The sequence below is a fragment of the Grammomys surdaster genome, unplaced genomic scaffold (assembly GCF_004785775.1).
Source record: "Grammomys surdaster isolate TR1022 unplaced genomic scaffold, NIH_TR_1.0 126036, whole genome shotgun sequence".
NCBI lineage: Eukaryota > Metazoa > Chordata > Mammalia > Rodentia > Muridae > Grammomys > Grammomys surdaster.
The window spans coordinates 1477073-1484906 of record NW_021620849.1 but is presented as its reverse complement, the minus strand read 5'-3'; the positions used below and the strand labels follow the sequence as shown (position 1 = coordinate 1484906).

At 51.2% G+C, this 7834-nt stretch overlaps 1 protein-coding gene across 1 annotated transcript in view; it reads left to right on the top strand.

The window, feature by feature from the left end:
• The first annotated feature begins 2433 nt into the window (after nucleotides 1-2433).
• Hapln3 (hyaluronan and proteoglycan link protein 3) overlaps nucleotides 2434-7834 on the top strand; it is a 17277-nt gene continuing 11876 nt past the window's right edge. Inside the window, exon 1 of the mRNA XM_028754842.1 lies at nucleotides 2434-2995. The gene's annotated coding sequence lies outside the window, so the exon portion shown is untranslated. The remainder of the gene's footprint in view (nucleotides 2996-7834) is intronic.

Sequence of the window (7834 nt, the reverse complement as noted above, 5' to 3'; positions counted from 1 at the left end):
CCTTCTGTGTTTCCTCATTGTCCTGTCTAAGCCAGGCTGCCTGGGGCTGCTCCCTGCCCCCACCCCTACCCCTGTCCTCCCAAGCCCAACACTCTTAAAACACTTGCCAGACTGCAAACGGCTTAAGAGCAGGGGTGGGAGACTGGGGGTGGGGTGCAGTTAGGAGTGGGGTTCCTTCTCCTCCGAGCCTGACTCACAGCTTCCACGTTTCTCCCTCTATCCTGCTCTGGCTCGGGCTCTGGCCTGCAGTTGCCACCTGGTGAAGGGCCAGAGGTGTCCTGGCAGAGAGGTGGTTCCTGTGACTTCTCCCTTCCCTCACTAAGAAGGTGGGCGAGGCCTGGGTACTGGGTTCTCCTTCGGTAGTTCCTGTTTTCTTTATAATGGGAGTGCTGGGCTAGAAACCCAGCAAACCTGGCTTTCAAAGAAAGGACCACAGTAGACTGGGCATGGTGGGCAGGGGTATGGTGCAGTGTGGAAAAGAAGAGAGGGGTTGCCAAATAGGACTGTGGGCAAGAGCATGCTGCTTCCTAGAGTCCTGGTGGGAGGAAAGGGGGCTCTGCCCTGCTCTGTAGAAGTGGCCAGTAGGAGCTATGCTGGCCCGACCCTTGATCTTCTGGAGAGGGGTGGCTACCTGACTGGGAAGAGACTGAATGAAGCAGCCACCCTGGTTTTCAAGATTTATGTCCCAGCCAGGCTCCGGGAGCCACACTATGGCTCTCTGGGAAACAGAAGGTCAGCTACTTGGCTGCTAAAGGGAGAACAAGGAGGTTTGTCTGGAAGCGCATCAGGGACACTCAGCTGGAAGTGCTTCTTCCTGAGAGCTGTCCGCTGTTGCCAGGGCTTCCTGTGGGTAGGGCAGAGGAAGAGGCTTAGTGGTACTTTACCCATTAAAGAGAGATGAGAGACTGATGGATCTTGAGGGCATCACGGTCTGAGGCCTTGCTTGAGCATTTCACTGGAGTTGTGTGGTTGGAACTCGAAATCTAGTCTTCCTGGGCTTTGCTGGCCTCCATCCTCCCTCCTCAGGGTCACTACCCCACCCCCTGATTCTGGCCTTCCCTGGGGACCAGCAGGAGATGGAAGAAGCATCCTTTTAGACACACTGCTTGGGAATGCCTTTGCCTCCTGGGACCCAGTACACGGGAGAGGAAGTGACACTTCTCCCCACCTGACTCACACCGCCCAGCCATATCTGTGGGCCAGACTTTTTATCTGGGCTGCTGGGCAGGCGGGTGGGTGGATGATGGTTGGGGTACAAGCCCCTCTACCTGGTGTGGGAGACTAGTATTGCCTAAGCTTGTTTCTTGGTTCCTTCTATGGAGCCTTGCATGTGTTGGCCACAGCCTTGCGAACGTCTCCTTTCTAGGATTCTAGCTAGCTTAGAGTCCCTCACTTTGACTTTTGTTTTCTTTTCCATTCTTGTCTACAGTCTAGACAGCCAGACTTGATATTCTCTCTGCTTACTGACCACCTTATCACTTGCTGTGACAATAGACTCTTCTGGCTGACCACAAATCTGCTTCCAAAACCAGAGGCTGTTAGCTCTGAGATCACCTCCCCTGCCTCTGTTTGTTCCTAGTTTGAATATGGTAGAGGGGCCTGAAGCCTAAAACCTCAGGGCAGACAATCTGCTTATATCTTAGTTCTGAGTGGCACTGGGCATCTAGTATCTAGAAAATGGAAATAGGAAGGCCAGATCCATGACATTGCTGGAACTAAAGGCAAGCACAGAGCACAGATGCCAAGCTTGGCCCAGTCACAGCCTCAGAGGCTTGTGGGAGTTTCCTCATTGGTACTTGTATCCTGTTTATTTCCTCATTAGTACAGTCAGGGCTCAGTTCCCTCCCTAACCTGCTGGGAAACAGCTCCCTTTGCCAGTATGCCTGGTATTCATTTTAGAGGGAACTTAGTTTAGACCACAGAAGTTGTGTTTTGGTTTGTTCCTAGCAGGGAGAAACACACACACACACAGACACAGACACACCCAGACACACCCAGACACAGACAGACAGACGGACAGACAGACACACACACACAGACACACACACACAGACACACACAGACACACACAGACACAGATACACACAGACACACACAGACACACACACACACACAGACACACACACACACACACACACACACACACACACACACACGGAGGGAGTCACTGCTGTCTAGAGTTGTATTTAGAAAGGTCTGGGCTCCTGATCCTGTGGCCTCTCCCTCAGCCGTTGCTGAAGGACCTCCTTAGGTTTCTCTGCTGAAACAACTAGGCCATGCAGGCCAGGACCTTGTCATTTTGGACAGGAAAGAAAACACCCTGTCCAAACAGAAGCATCCTGAGTTGTGGCTGCCTAGGGGGGGACAGATGTCAGAGGTCTGCAAGAGGACTCTGTTAGAGGAGTGCCCCCTCCAGTCCTTGTTTACCCCCACCCGAGGGCCTCCTGGGGTGGTCTATGTGTGTGGCTAGCCATTTATCTCTGCTCAGCCTCTGGCAGAAGGTTGTCATCCCTCAGCTCTCGGGAAGCAGGCACACACAGCTTACTCTTATTGAACTATCTAGGGCAGTCGTAGCCCACCCGCAGAATGCTGAAGGGGCTTCCCTTTTTAGAAGCCTGGATATTTTAATGGGACCTCCGACCTCTATAAACAATTCTTTACCACCTCTCTTTCAACTCCTCCTCCAAGATATTACAGCTACGGCTCCTGAGTCTCCATTCGCATCTTGCCAGCCTGTAGCTCCAGGTTTCGGGTCTGGACTCCAACGCTAACAGCAGCTGCTCCCGGGGCCAGGCTTTTGGGACTGGAGGGAAAGGGACTGTACCTTTAAGGGGCTGGTCCGGCGGGAGCCGGTGTTTGTTGGAAGCAGCTTCCTCTCGGGCCATTCAAGATCCCAAATTCTTCTACTGCTTAAGACCTGGACAGCCTGTGGCCTCAGCGTGTCGTGTCGCAGTGGCCCCAAGCGTTTGAACCGTCGAAGAGCTTGCTGGGGACGGTACATGTGACTGGGGGTGGCTATCTTTCGGGGAGCTGTGCATGCAGGTTTCTCCCTTCTCCTAGGGGACCCCGCGGTTGCGAGAAGGATGGGGATAGGAGACAGGGAACAGGGGGCAGAAGGAACTAGGGATTGAGGGACTCATCTGCCATGTCATCAACAGCCAGGGCAGCTGATAGCGCGCGACCCTCTTGGGAGCTACCAAGAAGTAAAATCACAGCGAATATCCAGGACACTGAGGTTTGTTTCCTTTTTCTTGTCAGTACTGTCTCAGTAGATCCATACCAGCTCTGTTCCAGGCATCCATGGGATGCAGCAAGAGCCACCAGAGACCTGGGAGAGTGGGGGTGGGCTACTAAGGACAACCTGCATTGGGTGGGCGGAGGATGCATGCCTATAGTCTACTTTGAATACTTCGAGATAAAATGCAGGATGCTTTGTGAGCACCTGGAGTCTTAGGGACAGGAGTGCACCGGGGCAAACTCTGGGTGCAAGCTGGCTACATCCAAGGAGGAGGCTGGGAAGGAAAGGCATAGTCCCTTGGACCTAGCCCTACCCCAGCTCATTGGGTAGTCACTAGCTACCTGCGATTCTGCTTGAACAACGGCCTCCGGGGCTGACCCCGAGAGCCCCTCTGCTCTGTTAGAAAGGGGGGAGGATGACCTGAGGTGCTCTGCTTCCCTCCAGCGACTGGCACCCAGGAGGCCTGGAATGCCGGTAGAAAACGCCCCCCTCTTGCCTTTGCCAGAACCTGGCGGGTGATGGTGGCGGAACTTCAAAGGCTTGGGAAAGTCTATTCGTAATGGGGCATTGATGTCAAATTCCTTCCTGAACTAGCTTAGTGTATCTGGGGGGCAATCCTGCCCTCTGCCGGTGTCTAAGGGACTAATACTTACCAGGGGCTCAGTTGCAGCGAGAATATGGTAGAGGTGGCCTCTTGTCCCTTCTCTGTCAAGACTCAGTTTGATTTTGTTCTCTTTGGATGCTTCTTGGCCAGTGGTGCCCTTAAATGGCAGAGAACTAGTGATCATGGCCCCCGAATTTCCTCTACACCTCAGTTAATAGCCAGAGATAAAAATAAAGCCTCCTGGTGGATCACTTTTTCTCAACTGTGAGGAGAAGTCAGGGGTGGCTGCTTCTCTCCTGGTTGCTCAGAAAGGAGAAAGATCGCCCACTGTTAAGAACAGTCACAGCTGCTGAGGTTTGTCTGCACCAGACAGCGTGCTGCAGTCTGCTGATACTTTGCTCTTTGTCTTCCAAAGAGTGTTCTCTGACTGGCAGTGTGGACCCTTTTATGAATGAAGTGAATGAGGCTCCGGCACTTGTTCAGGGGCAGACTGGTTGTAAGTGCACAGAGCCAGAACAGAATCCAAGCAGCCAGTCCCCTTGGTGTCATAGTCAGAAGGGGCTGTTGGCTGAGACAGGGTGGAGTAGAGGTGCCTGTTCCCGAGTCAGTGATAGAGGGGGTTAGATACTGCTTCTGAGGCCCACCCAGGCTTCTGCTCTGTGGCTAACCTTAGCATTTTGGGGCCAGCCTTGTCTTCAGCCTCAGAAGCAGGGAGGCCTTGCATTCCAAAAGGCCAGATGACTTGCCCAGGGTTACTCAGAATATAGCAGAGCCTCAGTTCGAAGCCAGCAAATCTGAATCTTCTGGTTTTACAAATTCTCCCCTGCCATGTTATTGGGCACTGGGTACATCTTCTCTTGTTAACTTCTTTTATTTGTCCTGACACATCCCTGGTGGAAGGCTGCACACCTGCAGGGCTATCCTCAGACTCTCCATTTGCACAGTGGTAGTAAAGTCAGACTGGAGTGGAGTCGGGTGCTCAGGGACTCCACTTGAGGAGGGCTCGAGGGAGGCTGTACTTTGTGTTTGGTGTGGAGGAGATTTGATGACATACATTCGATCAGAAGTCACTCAGGGCCATCCTTGAAGACTGTAAATCAGATTCTCAGTGCCTCTTCTGAAGATTCTTTGTCCTTCCTTTTTAAAAAGTCCAAGGGGACATATGACAGGGCGTCTGGCCACCACATGGGCATTGCTTCCTGATGCCTCTGGGGTTCCAGCCTCTTTAGCCTCTGAGCTCTCCCTACAGTGTCTTGCTGATCAACAGTCAAGGAACACCCAGAGCTGAGCTTGTGCCTCCGTTGGTAGAGTGTTTGCCCAGCACTCTCAAAGCCCCGGGTTTCATCCCAGGCACCCCATAAACTGGACACGGTAGCAACACCTGTGATGCCAGGCAGAGGTGGGAGGACCAGAAGTTCAAGATCACCTTCATCGGCATGAAGAGTTCAAGGCCAGCCTGGCCTACATGACACCCTATTTTGAAAGTAAATAAATAAGTAAGCACCCGTCTCCCTGCTCCATCTTCCCCTGTCACCTGCAGTCCCACCTGTGCCTGTCATCACCTTTGTGACTCTGAGGCCCAGCAGCACTCTGATTTGAATTTCCAGTTGCTTAGAACTCTGCCTAGCTTGTGCTGGAGGCACAGACAGTATTTGCTGAGGAAATTAGGTCAAATGCCAGCTCTTCCCTAAGGGTAGCCTTAGGCATGCATCTCAGCTCTGCTGAGCCTTGATTTTCTAGTCTGTACCATGGAGATGATAGCTCTGACCCTGCTGTTACCATAACCAGGAAGGTGTGCTGACAGTCAGAAGATAGGTCATAAAAAAGGGAAAAAGAATCCTCCTCTGTTGTTTCCTGGCTGTGTGGCCTTTGGATAGTTGATTCACGTCTCTGTTTACTTGTGGAGTGAATGGAGAGAATAAAATCTTCCCCGGCAGTTATGGTGTGGGACCTCTTAGGAGAAGGTGCTAGATGAGAAGTCCATTAAGAACACCAGGGAGCTAGTCTGGGGTCCAGGCTGGAGGTGGTGAGTGTTTCCAGGGTCCCTGAGGCTAGAAAAGCCAGGTGTTTCTGAGCTGTGGCTACCTTCTCCACAACTGAAAGAATGAAGGGGTACTAGGTCAGTGTAGTGGGGAATCCTGTTGGTGTGGTAGCGATTTTTTCCCAGTACTTGAGTGTCTGGAGATTTCTGACTGTTGAGGTACTCCTCAAATTACTGCGTTGTGCGAATTCTGATAAAGGCTGGCAGAACGCACCTAATTTCATCCAGCATCTCCATGGGTGTGGCTCAGCATCCAGACCTTTGCGAGTCACTGTCCAGAGCTCAGGAAGCAAACAGATGGGGGTGTTTCTGAATCTTTGCTAAACTGAATTCCCAAATCAACGTTCACCATACCAACACGAGGATAAAGCAGGGCGAAGGATTACGACCCATGTGACTGGCTCAAGGGAGTTTAGCACCAGAAGCCTTCTAGTAAAACCAGGAGTCAGATGAAGAAATTCCAAGACAATCCTGAATTCAAAAACAAAAAATAGAGGAGGGAGATCTAACCTAGGGCACCCTGCGTGCCAGGCGAGAGGTCTACCACGGACCTAGGCACACTTGTCATTTGGACAAACTTAGCTCCTTCTCTTCCTCCCCCTCCCAGTCTTCTTCTTTTTAGATACCCGTTTGTTTCAGGGGTGTGAGTGTTTTGCTTGCATGGATCTCTGTGTACCACATTTGCCAGAAGGAGGTGCTGGATTCCCTGAGCTGGAGTTGTAAGCTACCATGTGGGTGCTGAAAACCGAGCTGGCTTCTAATGATCTTAGTGCACGTCAGGGAGTTCAATCAAGAACGAGAAGCCTTGCCCCATGACAGAAAGGCCTACGCTCTGTTCCCGAGTCTTGTGAGAATCTGTGATACTGTGGGTCTTTTGCTTTGTGTATCTAATCTTTCGACATCGAGATACTACGTGGTCATCTACAGAATTCATGTTTGAGAACCATGCAATCAAATTAAAAATTAAATAAATAAATACATATAAAAATAAAAGTCACAGGCCTGGACAGATGGCTCCTCAGTAAAGAACACTTTTTGTTCCTCCAGAGGACCTGCATCCAGTCCCCAGCACCCATGTTGAGTGTCTCACAATTTCCTGTAACTCCAACTATAGGGTATTCAGCATCAACTCTGGCCTCCATGAACACTTGCACACATACGGCACAACAACCCCCCAGTGTCATAATGGTTTTAGTTCGTTTTATGATTTTGTGTTTGGGCTGCATTCTACAACCTCCTGAGATAGCACCATTAAATGGGGACCACGTATTTATATACGGAAGCCTTTAAGGTTATGTCATATGATTATGAGGTGACTAAGAGTCTTCAACACAGAAAGGCTGAGCTATGTTCACAGATACTCAGCGTGTGGTGGGTTTAAGTTCAAGGGGACTTGTTCCTAGGCCATTGCAGGTAAAGGATGTCCAGACTGGAGGGAGGCTGTGGGTCCCATCTCTATGTGTTTGATAACTGTAGTCCTAGCAGGTTGGAGAAAGAACAACAGAGCATGGCCTCTCCGGGAGTTCTCACTGTAGGCCTGGACATTGTTGCACAGGGTATTTCTGCTCATAAGCTGTTTTGCCCATATCTAGAACCCCATTGTTGTAGGAGAAAACTGAGACCAGCAGGGGAGAAGGAAGCCCGGTGAGGATTATGCTGTCCAGCTCACAGCCGCAGACATGGCTCAGAGTCACACAGTGAAGAGCAGTGGGCCTCTGACATCGGCATCTGTACACTCAACCAACCAGAGAGAGAGAGAGTCAGGTGGAAAAAAAGTATAGGCTTGCCGGGCAGTGGTGGCGCACGCCTTTAGTCCCAGCACTTGGGAGGCAGAGGCAGGCGGATTTCTGAGTTCGAGAGTTCGAGGCTAGCTTGGTCTACAGAGTGAGTTCCAGGACAGCCAGGACTACACAGAGAAACCCTGTCTCGAAAAACCAAAAAAAAAAAAAAA